Below are 15,217 nucleotides of genomic sequence, written 5' to 3' on the forward strand. Positions count from 1 at the left end.
AATGGCACAAGCAGGAAAAGCATCATGGTCAAGAAAACCAGAAAGAAAGCTGGTCGGTACTCTGGGCACTCAGACATCGCCCTCGTTCTGCGATCAGCTCAAACCCGGCATTTGCACGCCTGCACGGTTCTCTCAGCTCAGACCCCCCCGTGCTTCTCTGGCTTCCCGTCTCACTCAATGAATGTCTCACATCCCTTTATTTCTCTCTACTGAACTATTATAATTTTTCCTACCACTATACACATAAATGGCATAGTAGGAAGAGCCTGTTCACTCATAACAACACAACAAAACCATACAAGGACAATAGCAATATAAATTATTCTTTCCACAGAACAAGGGGTCTCAGACTTTAGAATAACTTGTTCTGGTGTTTCTTCCAAGAACAGAGATGTTCATTCACATTTCATTCTGAGCAAAATTGTCCTCCCTGTAAGCGCAAACAGATGACCCCTAATGCAGCAGAGAAGCAAGCAAATGACCAAAAGCTAACTGGCTTTTAACAACATTTTAAAAATTGAGTTTTCACATCCTGCTGTATCTGTCTGGACAAACTCAGGACTGGGTAGACTTTTTTTTTTTTTTGTGAGAGGGCATCTCTCATATTTATTGATCAGATGGTTGTTAATAACAATAAAATTCTGTATAGGGGACTCAATGCACAACCATTAATCAAGGGCAAGCCTAATTCTCAACAGTCTCCAATGTTCTAAAGCATAACGAACAAGTTCTTACATGGTGAACAAGTTCTTACGTAGTGAATAAGTTCTTACATGGTGAACAGTGCAAGGGCAGTCATCACAGAAACTTTCAGTTTTGATCACGCATCATGAACTATAAACAATCAGGTCAAATATGATTTTCGTTTGATTTTTATACTTGATTTATATGTGAATCCCACATTTCTCCCTTATTATTATTATTATTATTATTATTATTTTTAATAAAATGCTGAAGTGGTAGGTAGATGCAAGATAAAGGTAGAAAACATAGTTTAGTGCTGTAAGAGGGCAAATGTAGATGATCAGGTGTGTGCCTATAGACTAAGTATTAATCCAAGCTAGACAAGGGCAACAAAGCATCCACAGATGAGATTTCTCTCAAAACAGGGGGGGTGAGGTTCTAAGCCTCACCTCTGTTGATCCCCAGTTTCTCACCTGATGTCCCCCCTGCGACTGTGCCTGTCTTAGGTTGTTCTTCCCTTGAGGAATCGTACTCGTCTCTGGCTAATCGGGATAGACTTTTTAAAAGCCATTCAGATTGAGCTTTTTAAACTTCAGCAGCCAATAATACTCATGAGGCCACTGGTCTTGTCATCCAAAGACATTTTGATTATCTAAGCCCAAGGACAATTTGAAGTCTTTCTTCCTGTTCATTCTAGTAACTGTAGTACAAATTATTCTTTAGTTATTTCTAAATTTCTTAGCACTTATAAACATTTTAAACATATTCTTTTCACAGTTCTTCATCCAAAAAGCACCCACAAAAGATTGATTTGATAATCCTAAAACACATTCATTTTGTTATCAAATTCTAAAGCTAAGTGTAAAAGATAGAGGCAAAATGTGACTGATTGTACAGTCAATAAAGATCAATAAATATCAGTGTCACTGTCTTGTGCCATGTCAATATTTTCTTATCTACATACACAACTTCCAAAATAACAACCTTCAGATTATGAAATGTTTGCTTTATGAATTTGTATGTCAGAGACTGCTAACTAGATAAAATGATATAGTTAAAAGAAATAAAGGTTCTGTGGAAGCCAAGTATGGAAACATAGTTGCTTTTTCCAAGAACGTCTCTATGAAATAGGAGCACTGGACTAGATGATTTTTGAATTTCTGTCCAGGTTTTTGAGATCTATGATGATTGTTAGGCGTTCTGTTGATTTTGTTGATGTTTCTTTTGGAGTTAGGGGCACCATTCTTCAACCTAGTGTGGTCTAGTTTCTCAGCTTAACTTACTCACCTGCAAAAAGGATATTGTATCTGCCCTACCTCAGGTAGTTTCTGTGAAAATGCAACATATGGAAGCACTTGATGGGCCAGTCACACTTTATGAATCGTGATGGTAGATCTACTCTCCATGACACAAACTGCCACAAGGTAGAATTAGGAGTTAAAGTGTGTGGCCTTGAAAGTCTTATTCAGTTTGAATCTTTATCTCTTCAATGCCACTGAGTCTGGGGCCTACTTGGAAAGCAGGGACACAGGTGCCTACCTTATGAGATTGTTGTGAGACCTGAATGAGATAATATATGCCTAGCTCATATCACAAGGCATTGTACGTGATAAGCATTCAATGAATGTGATTATTTTTTGTACATCCTGCCTTTGTAAGGCATGCAAATGGGTGGTATAAAAATTTAGAGAAAAGCAGTAAGAGAAGATTGAAGTGTACTAATTTCTACATGTGGCCATTTTTCAGAGATTGTTCTAACAAAAGGAGATGATAGATAGATAAATAGATGATAGATAGATAGATAGATAGATAGATAGATAGATAGATAGATAATAGATAGAAAGAAAGATTAAGTTAAAGCTGTTTGAATTCAAGGAATATCAGATTTCCAGTAATGGTGATAAATGGCCATAATTTGGAGCCTCACCATCACAGACAAATGCTTTTACATCTCACTTCTCTAGATTTTGGGGTTTCTTTAATATCATCACTTTTGTCTATGGTGCACCGGAGCCAGCTTTTATGGGGCTGGTACATATCAGGTTGCCAATTACTAAATTTCCAGGAGTTTAATGAGCTGGCTGAAAAACTGTAATTCCCTGAAATCTACCAAGGTGAATTGTAGTTACTCAAGGAAAATGACAAACACTACAAATTACAACTTTTTTTCTGATCCTGAAATTCTTGTTAAATACCAGAATACCACTGTTCTTACTCTTTGACAATAACCATTGAACTTGAGAAGTTAGCCCCTATATTGCTCTGGAAGGTAATGACTTAACTTTTCAAGAAACAGGAAGCCAATGCTTATGGTGAGCGAGGCATGGTGCTCTATTCTAAACTGACAGGAAGAGCAGTTTATGGTCTATTGATTAGATTAAAATTCTGGGTAAAACCTGAAAAAAAAAGGAAATGCAATCTAGTGAAAAACAAAAAAACAAAAAAAGAGTGGGGGCAGAAGAAGAGAGGGTAGCCCAATCTGAGAGGATATCTCAAAAGCATTATTCTGCTGAACCGGCTTCAGATATCACACACTCATCTCCTGAGATACATCAGTGCCTTCCTTCATGACTCACTTGATATTTCCAATGGTAAAAGTCTGGTATTGTACTTCAGATATTGTGATCTCAATTTTGTCATGAAAAGTGACAATGTTTTCAATAGATTTAATAAATGCCTCCTAAATGTCTTTTGGTGTCTTCATTTGTAGTTACTCTGAACCACATATGAGTCGTTGTAACTAGCGGAATAGACCCATTGTGAAATCTAGTAGGAACAAAAAGACAATGTGTTGGCAGTATTGTCTCCCAATATGCAAGCCTATGGAAACCAATTTGCTTTTAACACTAAAAAATGTTCCAATTGCATCTGTCATCTGAACATATTAACTATTTTAAAAGCAAGCAGTTGAAACACATGCTATCTCCCTAAAGTGCAATTAGTTAATATTCCTCCAGTGTGTACTTGGAATCACAGAAACTACAGGGCAAGTATTTATGTGATTCCACAATATGACATTTCTATAGCCAAGAACAGTGGCTTACCTTGGGCCTCAGTCTGGTGCTGTTGAAGAAAAACTGTATTAGAATTTGGAAAAACAAGTTTAAAACACCCAGTTTTGCCACTTAGTGGCCAACCTTTCATTATTTACTGAAGTCTCTTGGCCTCAATTTCCTGATTTCTTAATTTATACAACATGTATTTTAAAAGAGGAGAACTGGACAGACATTTTTTTGCTATGTAGATTATCACTGGAATAAGAGTGATAAGTGTACATGGTACATGGATATGCATGGAGTCCCATAAAAATTCTGGATCACAAAATGTTAGGGGCATTTCCTTAATATTTTGATAATGACTCACAAAATGTCTCAGGCAGATATTGGATATTCTGAAAGGGAAAGCAAATTTCTGAGTAGACTCAAGTCCAGAGTCATATTAGAGAAAAGTATCTAAATATGATTGAATAATACTTTTTAATTTATTGCAATTATTTTCATGATTTCCATTATTTTTTAGATTGTACATCATCACTTAATAACTTCTGAGAGTCCATTTTATGCTGCTCTTTTTCCTGCTGCCTGGTAACAAGATTATGGTAGAGTATTTCTTCACTTCTTTTTTGAGTTCAATTTTATATCTCTTAAAAGTAGAATGGGCAGCATAATGCCAAATTCATTCATTCATTCCGCTTTTGTATTGTGGTAGAAAGTACCTACAAATGTATCACCTTCACCACCTTTAAGAGTATAGTTCAGGGGATTAAGTATAGTCACATGGTTGTGCACCCTTCACCATCCTCCATCTCCTGAGCTTTTTCCATGTTCCCAAATTAAAACTCCATGTCCATTAAGCAATGATTATTTTCCCTGCCTCTCAGCCCTTAGTCACAATCATTCTGCTTTCTGTCTGTATGAATTTGACACCTTTAGATAACACAGGTAAGTCAATCATACACCACCTGTCCCCTTGTGACCAGCTTATTTCACATCATAAGGTCTTTAAGGCTTATCTATGTTGCAACATATAACAGAATTGCCTTCCTTTTTAAGGCTGAATACACTCCACTACATGTATATGCCACATTATGTTTATCCATTTGTTTATCCATTCATCCAGTGATCAACACTTGATTGCTTCCACCTTTTGGCTACTATGAATAAGCTGCTATTAACACTGATACACAAATATCTGCTCAAGTTCCTGTTTCTAATTCTTTTGGGTATACATACCCACAAGTAGAATTGCTGGGTTGTATGGTAAGTCTGTGTTAATTTTTTGAGGAATCACCATATTGTTTCCCATTTTACATTCTACAACACTTATACACCGCACTATTTGGCATTCCCACCAGTAATGCAAAGAGGCTTCCCCAGCCTCTCCAGTAAGGGCTACTTTCTGTATTTTTTAAATAATAGTCATCTTAATGGGTGTGAAGTGGTATCTCATTATAGTTTTGAGGTTCATTTTCCTAATAGTGATGTTGAGCATCATATCAAATACTTTTTGGCCATTTGTATATTTTCTTTAGAGAAATGTTGATTCAAGTAATTTGCTCGTTTAATGATCAGCTTGTTTGACTTTTGTTGTTGAATTCATGTTTTCCCCCAAAATATGACATACAGAGAGACAAAAATAAAAATACTGAAATCTGAATGGTCTTGCTAAGTTATGAATGATGAGCCATGTGACCACCAAGCCCTGAAGCAACCAGCTTTCGATGGGGCAGTAATAGGAGTTTCATTAAGGAGTCGTCATACCTACTGTAGCTTACTTACTAGGAAATGAGCTGCCTATGAACAAGGTCATTCCACAGACATTCAGAGGTTACATGATTCTAAGGAACTACAGTAATACTGCTGTGAAAACAAGATAACAATCATTTTAGTCATACTACACTCATTTAAATGGATTTAAATAAACATTTTTTTAATGTTTCCCAATTGTACACAAGTCATATACAACTGGGAATAATATCAAGATAATGTGAAGAATTAGTGTTTCAAAATGTTTTCCTCCTCTTCAAATTGGAAAGAACAATGTATAGGGGTCTCTGGTCACCATCCTCAAGATACTAGTAAATTCTCTCAGAATAGACGAAGACTGGTGTACTTACTATCCCAGCAGACCAGTTTTTCACAAACTGTGTTTCCAAATACTGGCATTACACAGGTGTTAAATAGGTGTCACATTGAAAACAACTCTGTGATTGAGGAAAATATGTGGGATGCAGGGTTCAACAAAGGTAAACACATTGCTTTAAACCTTCTCAGAAATATTAATAAAATAATGTGCATTATGAACCTTTGGAAAGGGCAAACAGTATGCAATGGTTTTTAAAATTTTTCTGGTGGAATGATTAATTTGGCCAACCCCCACCGCTTCATTCTTTGTCTGGCATCTAGTAGGTCCTCAGTCACTGTAATTTGAATTAAGGGAATGAAATCCAGGGAGAAAGACAGAAAAGGCACTCAGACAAGCAAACAGCACAGTTAGGAAATGTCCTATTTTTGCAACCCAAAACTGGAGCAGGGAAAGAAGATTGATTTTCTCAGAATAAAATTCAAAACAGAAACATACTTTTACCAGAATATTACTTTTAATTGAGAGTGGGAGCTGGAGGTGAGTAGATTTTTCTATGGACTAGAACATTGCCTCAGTTATTTGCTTCCCTTTAACAACAATGGCCTCATGGATTGAAGGGAGGACATTCTTTCCTAGTTTTAGTTGCAATTAGTTTATTCCACTGGAATATGATAAATGATTATCCTTAACTTAGGACAAATGCACAAACATTATTAGTGATTAATGGAATAAACTACTCAGTCCTTTAAATTATCCAGGCATCAGATTTGATTCTGTGACCTTCTAATGCCGGAAATTTGAAGAGGTAGGTTAAACTTGATCTGAAACAATCTTTCTTACTGTTTGTTGTACACTTAGTGGCCTTTCATTACATCTAAAGTCATCCTGTTCCCATGATCTGGAAACCATCTGCATAGGGAACACTAGAGGCTGTTCACTACATCCATTCAGCTCTTGGGAAGAGCACTGAGCATCCCTGCAGAGCCACACAGCATGGTGGACCTGTCCGTCTGGAAAGATGCCCCTCCCCCAGTGCACTGGGCACTTGCTTATATCAGTATCAAGCCCCTCTCTCATTTACACCTTCTACTGTTTCCATTTTGCCCTAATACAAAGTCCAGATTTCTTACATGGCTGATGAGGCACTTCATAGCTCACAGAGTCATCTCTCCATATCCCCCCCTCACTATCTATGTCCGGGCTCTACTGAATTTCTTCCAGTGTCCTAGGTGAGCTAGTTTTTATCTCATCTCCATATATCTAGAAATGCTGTTTCCTCTGTCTGAAACACCCCATTTCTAAGACCATCCTGCCTCCTCATTCTTCAGGTCTTGTTAGATTAAGCTTCCACCAGAGATTCCATATTGACCTCCCTTTAATAAGTAAGGTGTCCCCCCCATGAATTTCAAAAGCATTCTCTGCTCTTCCTTCAGTATACCATGAACCACACTGCATTCCAAACTGCCTGTGTTCTCATCTGCTCCACCCATTAGACTTGAAGGAGGATTCGCATTGGCGATCTTTTCTTTTTTTATATACCTCTTTATGTGTTATGTCAAAGGCATTATCTGTTGGATAGGAATTCCTTAAAATTATTTGCTCAAAGAACAAATTAAACCATGTAGACATGTATTCTTTTAGAATGAGTGCCTATATGTGTACTAGTTAAAAAGTAATGAACATGATGGGCAAAGACTGAAATTTGTGGAACTTACATCCAGATGGAAGAGAAAAAAACACGTTCACAAACAAATGTTAATATTGTGAGAACTGTTTGTAAATGCTTACAAGAAAAAAAATGGTCTATAAGAGAGAATGTAATATTAAGAGGTGAGCAGGTTCTGGTTTATAGAGAATAGAGTTATGGATAAAAAAGAAAAAAAACAGGAAAATACAAAATAAAACAGTAAAACAGGCAAATTTCAAGTCAAGAGAAGCCATGTATTTGATCAGAGGAACAAAAGGAGTATGATGTTAAAAATGAATAAAGTGGGTTAATTTCAAGGGAATAAAAACATGCTATCTGATCCCCAAAATGCATTCCCTCTTCATCTTGGACATACTGTTAGGCTAATTTTCTAGCCTCTCCTATAGCTGGAGGTGGCTGTGTCACTATGTCTTGTTCATGGAATATAAATAGGGGTGAGAGTGTCTCTTTCAGTCTTTCTGCTTCTGTTGGCTGGATGCACACTATACTGAGGTGTTGTAGGACCATGGAAACACAGTACAGAAAGGACCTGGGCCTCCAAGTCATTGGGGAATTAAAATCTGCCTCTCAGTCAAGAACATCCACCTCCAGTTGATACGTGAACAAGGAATATTTTCTGTGTTTCCTGGCTTAGAATTTAGAACAGTGTAGTATAAAAATCATTGTTGTAAACTTCAAAGCAATCTTTTTTAAAATTTCAACTACATACATTTTACATTTTCTTATTCAGAAATGTCAAAGACTTTGCTCTTATTAAAGATACTAAAGTTACCAGATTTTTGTCTGTCAATACAGTGGCCAACAGTAGTGTTTTGTTTATATTACTTAGGGACTATCTGTGATCCTGAAGGAGAGAAGATAAGCAACACTTAGAATATATGGATGGACATAGATATAAATATTCATACAGAAACAGTGTAGATATCAATTAAGACTTTCAAGTAAATGTTGAAATTATATAATGATTTAATATCAATTCAAGGAAATCAAGGTTCTATTATAGAAACTTAAGTATATTAGAGACCTTAACTGCTATAATTTGCAGCTACTTGGAATGTTCACCATTCCCAATTGGTAATCACAGGCTAATCATTTTATTTTTGATATCTTTAATGCACAATTACTTTAACAACATTATGGTTACTAGACTCCTTTTATTATCAAGCCCCCCCAACATACCCCATGGCAGTCACTGTCCATCAGCGTAGTAAGATGCTATAGAATCATTACTTGTCTTCTCTGTATATACTGTCTTCCCCATGTCCCCACCCCCTACATTATGTGTGCTAATCGTAATGCCCTGTTTTCCCTTTTATCCCTCCCTTCCCTCCCATCCTCCCCAGTCCCTTTCCCCTTGGTAACTGTTACTCCATTCTTGGGTTCTGTGTTCCTGCTGTTGTTTTGTTCCTTTAATTTTTTCTTTGTTCTTATGCTCCACATATGAGTGAAATCATTTGGTATTTGTCTTTCTCTGCCTGGCTTATTTCACTGAGCATAATACCCTCTAGCTCCATCTATGTTGTTGTAAATGGTCGGATTTGTTTCCTTCTTATGGCTGAATAATATTCCATTGTGTATATGTACCACATCTTCCTTTTCAATTCATCAACTGATGGACACTTAGGTTGCTTCCATTTCTTGGCTACTGTAAATAGTGCAGCAATAAACATAGGGGTGCATCTGTCTTTTTAAAACTGGGCTGCTGCATTCTTAGGGTAAATTCTTAAGAGTGGAATTCCTGGGTCAAATGGTATGTCTATTTTGAGTTTTTTGAGGAACTTCCATACTGCTTTCCACAATGGTTGAACCAGTTTACATTCCCACCAACAGTGTAGGAGGGTTCCCCTTTCTCCAGAACCTCATCAACATTTGTTGTTGTTTGTTTTTTGGATGTTGGCCATCCTAACTGGTGTGAGGTGATATCTCATTGTGGTTTTAATTTGCATTTCTCTGATAATTATAGATGTGGAGCATCTTTTCATGTGTCTGTTGGCCATCTGAATTTATTCTTTGGAGAACTGTTCAGATCCTGTGCCCATTTTTTTTATTGGATTATTTGTTTTTGTTTGTTGAGGTGTGTGAGCTCTTTATATATTTTGGATGTCAACCCTTTATCGGATCTGTCATTTATGAATATATTCTCCCATACTGTAGGGTACCTTTTTGTTCTACTGATGGTATCATTTGCTGTACAGAAGCTTTTTAGTTTGATATAGTCCCACTTGTTCATTTTTGCTTTTGTTTCCCTTGCCTGTGGAGATATGTTCATGAAGAAGTTGTTCATGTTTATATGCAAGAGAATTTTCTTCTAAAGGTTTTATTGTTTCATGACTTATATTCAGGTCTTTGATCCATTTTGAGTTTACTTTTGTGTATGGAGTTAGATAGTAATCCAGTTTCATTCTCTGATATGTAGGTGTCCAGTATTGCCAACACCAGCTGTTGAAGAGGCTGTCATTTCCACATTGTATATCCATGGCTTCTTTATTGCATATTAATTGACCATATATACTTGGGTTAATATCTGGACTCTCTATTCTGTTCCACTGGTCTATGGGTCTGCTCTTGTGCCAGTACCAAATTGTCTTGATTACTCTGGCTTTGTAATAGAGCTTAAAGTCAGGGAGCATAATTTCTCCTGTTTTATTCTTCCTTCTTAGGATTGCTTTGGCTATTTGGGGTCTTTTGTGGTTCCATATGAATTTTAGAACTATTTGCTCTAGTTCATTGAAGAATGCTGTAGGTATTTTGATAGGGATTGCATTGAATCTGTAGATTGCTTTAGGCAGGATGGCCATTTTGACAATATTAATTCTTTCTAGCCAAGAGCATGGGATGAATTTCCCTTTATTGGTGTCCTCTTTAATTTCTTTTAAGAGTGTGTCCCGTAGTTTTCAGGTTATAGATCTTTCACTTCCTTGGTTAGGTTTATTCCTGGGTATTTTATTCTTTTTTGACGCAATTGTCAATGGAATTGTTTTCCTGATTTCTCTTTCTGCTAGTTCATCGTTAGTGTATAGGAATGCAACAGATTTCTGTGTATTAATTTTGTATCCTGCAACTTTGCTGTATTCAGATATTAGATCTAGTAGTTTTGGAGTGGATTCTTTAGGTTTTTTTATGTACAATATTATGTCATCTATAATCAGGGGCAGTTTGACTTCTTCCTTGCCAGTCTGGATGCCTTTCATTTCTTTGTGTTGTCTGATTGCTGTGGCGCTAATCATTTTATAGACACCTGCAGAACAGTGTTTCATTCTAAACGCTTCTGTTAAACTCACCTAGCTCTGAAGAATACAGCACCACATATTTTAACAATTCCCCACTGTACTAATAAAATGCATGGTTTTATATGAGTATACTCCAATCAGATATTGAGTACTAACTGTTGTCCACTTTTGCATTCCATACTGCCCTAAGTACATATAGGGGTTCAGTTGAATTTGAAAAATGTATGTTTCTTCTTCTCTTACTTAAAAAACTTACATATACTTGGCACACTTTGGAGATGGTGAAAAGTGTGGGTACTACAGAGATTAGTTGCAATTAGAGACTAGACTGATACTCTTAAAAATATGAGTAGTACCAAGGAAAAAGAAGTAGAAGGTCCAAGGTGTTTAGTCTGGGCTGCACAACCTGATTCTGCTACTGTGTGAAAGAGTAGAAAAAAAAAATTCCAAGTCACTAATGGGTAGTAAGTAGCAAAAAGGGATTAACACTTAGATTTGGACATCTTATCAATTAGGCCTAAGCATAACTAGAGAGAGGAGAGCCGTCAAATCAGTGGAGAGGCAACATGCTTGGCTTCAATTACAGCAAAAACTAAGTAAGTGAATAAATGACAAGTGGGATATTAGTTTGGATTTGTATCTTGGATGTACGACTTTTCCATTCCCAATCACGACATAATCTTTGCCACTGAAATACCATGAAACGTCTGGTTGCAGTAGCATGGATAAATGCACAGTTCAGAACAGAGCTGAAATAACGGTTTTATTGTTTGCTTTTTTGTTTTAGAATTTGCCCTATGTGTTCACATTTTTCTTCTTGCTCCTTAAGGAGCACAAGAAACTCAGTGCTTTTTTACAATTAATCAGCAAAGTGATAACAATTACATCGAAATTACATCAGACTTAAAGTATTCAAGGGGATGGAGAATTTCCAAACTACAGAAATACAAATACAGTGCAATCTACTTGAAAACACAGCAAAACAGTTTAATCAAAATAATACTGTAATATCAGGAATCAAATTTTTTCACTTATATAACTAACATATAAGGGGTCAACCCTGATAATAAGATAATAGTGTATATCAACAGAATATAAAAGGAGTATCTTATTATTGCTGTGCAATTATGATAAACTCACTTTTATTATTCTTCCACCTGAGACATGGCTGTAATTACTGATGCCTTAGTATTCCCTCATTTAATAATTGAGGCAGCTGTCATATTTACAAAGATGCTGGGGAAGATACAAAAATGATCACAACCTTGCTTATTAGCTTTGACAAGTATTCTTCTGCTGTTAGGATTGTCACTAACACATAGATAAGATTAGACAAAAAAATAATTTCCATTTGAATGATGCAATCTGTGTGTTCTTTCTTTATTAAAAACACACAATACACTTGAAATGTACAATTGTATTCAAATGGTTATTCATGGAATACAAGGCATTGTTTATTTAAAAAAACAGTTCCTATTTTTATATCTCAATGTGCTGAAATGTGCTTGGATTGAATACATCTGTTAGAAGAGTTAGATGGTCCTTACAGCATTCTTCTCTTGTCTAAACCAGCTCACTGGCACTTAAAACAGAACTGAATAAGCTTGCTTGATTTTCTTTTGTCCCAAGAGAAGGAGAACTTCTGATTACCCCTTTGGGAAACTGGCAGATTTGTTCTATCTGCAGCTAGGGAGTGAAGGCTACACACCATTCAGAATTGGGATTCAAGTTCATGTTGCAGATACAAAGGAATGTGCAAAGCACAGAATTCTAAGGCTTAGTCACTAAATCTGAGAGATGTCCATTAAGAAACAGTAGGTAGAAACAGGATGGATTATGTATTGCCATATTTACATAAATGGCCTTTCAAAGTAAGTGCAGCAAAGGAAAAAATGAGGTAAAAGGAAATTCCAGACAGCCATGACATGGGGAGGACAATGAATAGAGGCCAAATAAGATGTCCTGCTCTATGTGGGGAGAGTTACACACATTTGTCTGCCCTTGTCTACAACGCAGTTCTATCAATAGGATATACAGAGCCCTTGACTTCTAACTCCTACACTCAGTGACAAATATTCCTGAGTTCTGCATGTCAGAGGGGTAGGAGGAAAAACATGGGGTTGAATAACGCTGCATTTTAGAGATACAGAAGGACAAACCTCAATTGTACAGTCTAGGCTCTCTCCTAAACTAATTTCTAGGTAAAAAACTATCTGCTTTAAGGATAAGATAATACACACTGATTAGGAATCTGAAATTCATAGGCAATAGAACTACCAATCAGCCAGAGGAAATCTCAAGCTATTCTTCCTAAGGTCTTTCTGAACCATGTATGCTTTCTTTCTACCTATTTCTTTAATGTATTTGTTTTATGATGGATTCCTACATCTATAATATTTTTAATACTATTCTTATGCCAGTATTCCTTAGACATGGCTATCTTTATTGGGATCTTTGCTTGTTTTATTTAAGTATACCACCTTAAATTAAAAGCTTTGCAAATGAATGGTTTTATGCTAATCACATTTTTATGAGGCTCATATTTAAAACATTGAGTTATTTTTTAATGGGATACTGCAGTAAATCCTTTCATAGCATTAGTTACTTCAAATTTATCTTGTATGTAAGTTCAGAGTTACACAGACTGGGTTTGTTTAAGAAAGATTTCTAATGTGGTTGTAGGTTTTTCATAGGTAGGGTTCCAGCTTCATGTAATTACCTTGTACGGAGTCAGCACAAGCCTTGTCTCTTGATGACTGATCCATAAAGGCAGCAGCATTAGCATTTCCTGGAAGCTTGTTAGAAATGCAAAATCTCAGCTCACCCCGAGACCCAATAAATTAGAATTAGTATGTTAATAACATCAGTAACATTGATCATATGATCATTTAAGTTTGAGAAGCACTGCCCTGGTCAAAACAATTTTTGTGAGTTTTATTAGATACATATGGTACTAGGATGGCAGTGAGGTGACTGTGATGGTAGTGAGAGTGGTATTATCCTAGTGGAAATGCTGGAAATAATAGTGGCTTTGGAGGAGGTGGTGGTGCTATCATCTCACTCTCCAGATCCCTCTATGTAAGGAAACTAATATTTTAGTACAAAAGATCATTGAAAAAAAATGATACATAAGAATGAGAAAACTCTATTTCTTAGAAGTCCTATAGAGAGAATTACATGCATGTGAGAAGAAAACACTGATAAATCACTTGAAAGGGAGACAAGATTCCCAAAGTTTATTCCAGAGAAGGGCCAGGGAGGATAGATCTGGGTCATGGACAGATAATTTGAGTTTCAGAACTGACCCTGACAAAATATAGTAAATTCTGCCACATTACCTTGAGTAAATTTCCCCACACAACACTCATGTGGTCTTACAGACAAATGTTAACCAAATAGTTAATATAATTTTGATACATGGATACATTTTTAGCTTTTCCATAGCACAAATGATGAACTTGCTCAGTGTGTCCTTATCTCAGGTTACCCCAGATTACCATGAATTTGGGGGCAGGAAAGCTTGCATTTTTTTTTTCTTCCTCTATAAAGGAACACAGTACAGGAACAATGAATGTTCTGAAAGGGCTGGATAACACAGGATCCTGGCTTCTGGATAACTTCTCATGAGCAATCAGCTTATCCTTTTCATCTATTTAGGTCTGTGTCCTTTTCTATGATGGCATTCTAACTCAACAAGATTAAAGTCTGGGGACCTGTAAAGAAAATACAGTCTGCACGTATTGCTTTGTTATAATCTTCTCTGCAATGCATAATGTTTCTACTGTACAAACTATGTGCTGGGAATCAATTTCATCCAATGGCTGCTCGGGGTGCATCATCCGGGAGTGCTGACTGTGGCCCTCCCCTGGCTTGAGTTAGTGTCTTCATTTGCTATCAACATGGAGTCATCATGTGCTTTGGGGTCATTGGGAGACCTTCAAGCAGCACATTAAAACTGTAATTGCAGCTATTTTGTCAAGGAATTTTCCCTGCTCATAATTTACAAAGCCTATGATAACAGATGGCCATAGTCAGTCTGCAACTTAGGACATCCTGCAATTCTGTGTGAACTGGAATCATGTCTGATGACAAGAACTACTTCTTGGAATAGCCCTTCATTCTTAAAGCATGGCCTGTTTGTGAGTGCAAAGAGAAAGATTAAAATATCATTTTCCTCATTGTAGAATCCAAAATAAAATAAAATAAAACCATCTGAAAAAGAGGAACAATCACTGTGTTTTCCTTGTTAAAGCCATGATGTGTACCATCTTTCAGGGAAATAATTTCATGGGGGTTAATGTACCCAGTGTCTGTCTAGGGCAGGAAATTAAACTAAATCTCTAGAGTTCCACTGTCAATTCATCAGGATAAATGAGTCTGCAATCCAGCATGTTCCAGATGAGAAGCAGGCCCTAGGCTGCTTCTGCCGTATTTCATTAGCAACCTTTCTGATCACAGGGTAATACTTAAGGAAAAACATTTATGTCATATAATGCAATGAAGACCAAAA

At 36.6% G+C, this 15,217-nt stretch overlaps 1 protein-coding gene across 16 annotated transcripts in view; it reads left to right on the top strand.

Moving 5' to 3' along the window:
- The window catches only part of LOC140845109 (bifunctional 3'-5' exonuclease/ATP-dependent helicase WRN-like), a 290,063-nt gene that overhangs the window by 226,203 nt on the left and 48,643 nt on the right, over positions 1-15,217 (top strand). The window lies entirely within an intron of this gene.

The sequence above is a fragment of the Manis javanica genome, chromosome 12, assembly GCF_040802235.1.
Source record: "Manis javanica isolate MJ-LG chromosome 12, MJ_LKY, whole genome shotgun sequence".
Lineage (NCBI taxonomy): Eukaryota > Metazoa > Chordata > Mammalia > Pholidota > Manidae > Manis > Manis javanica.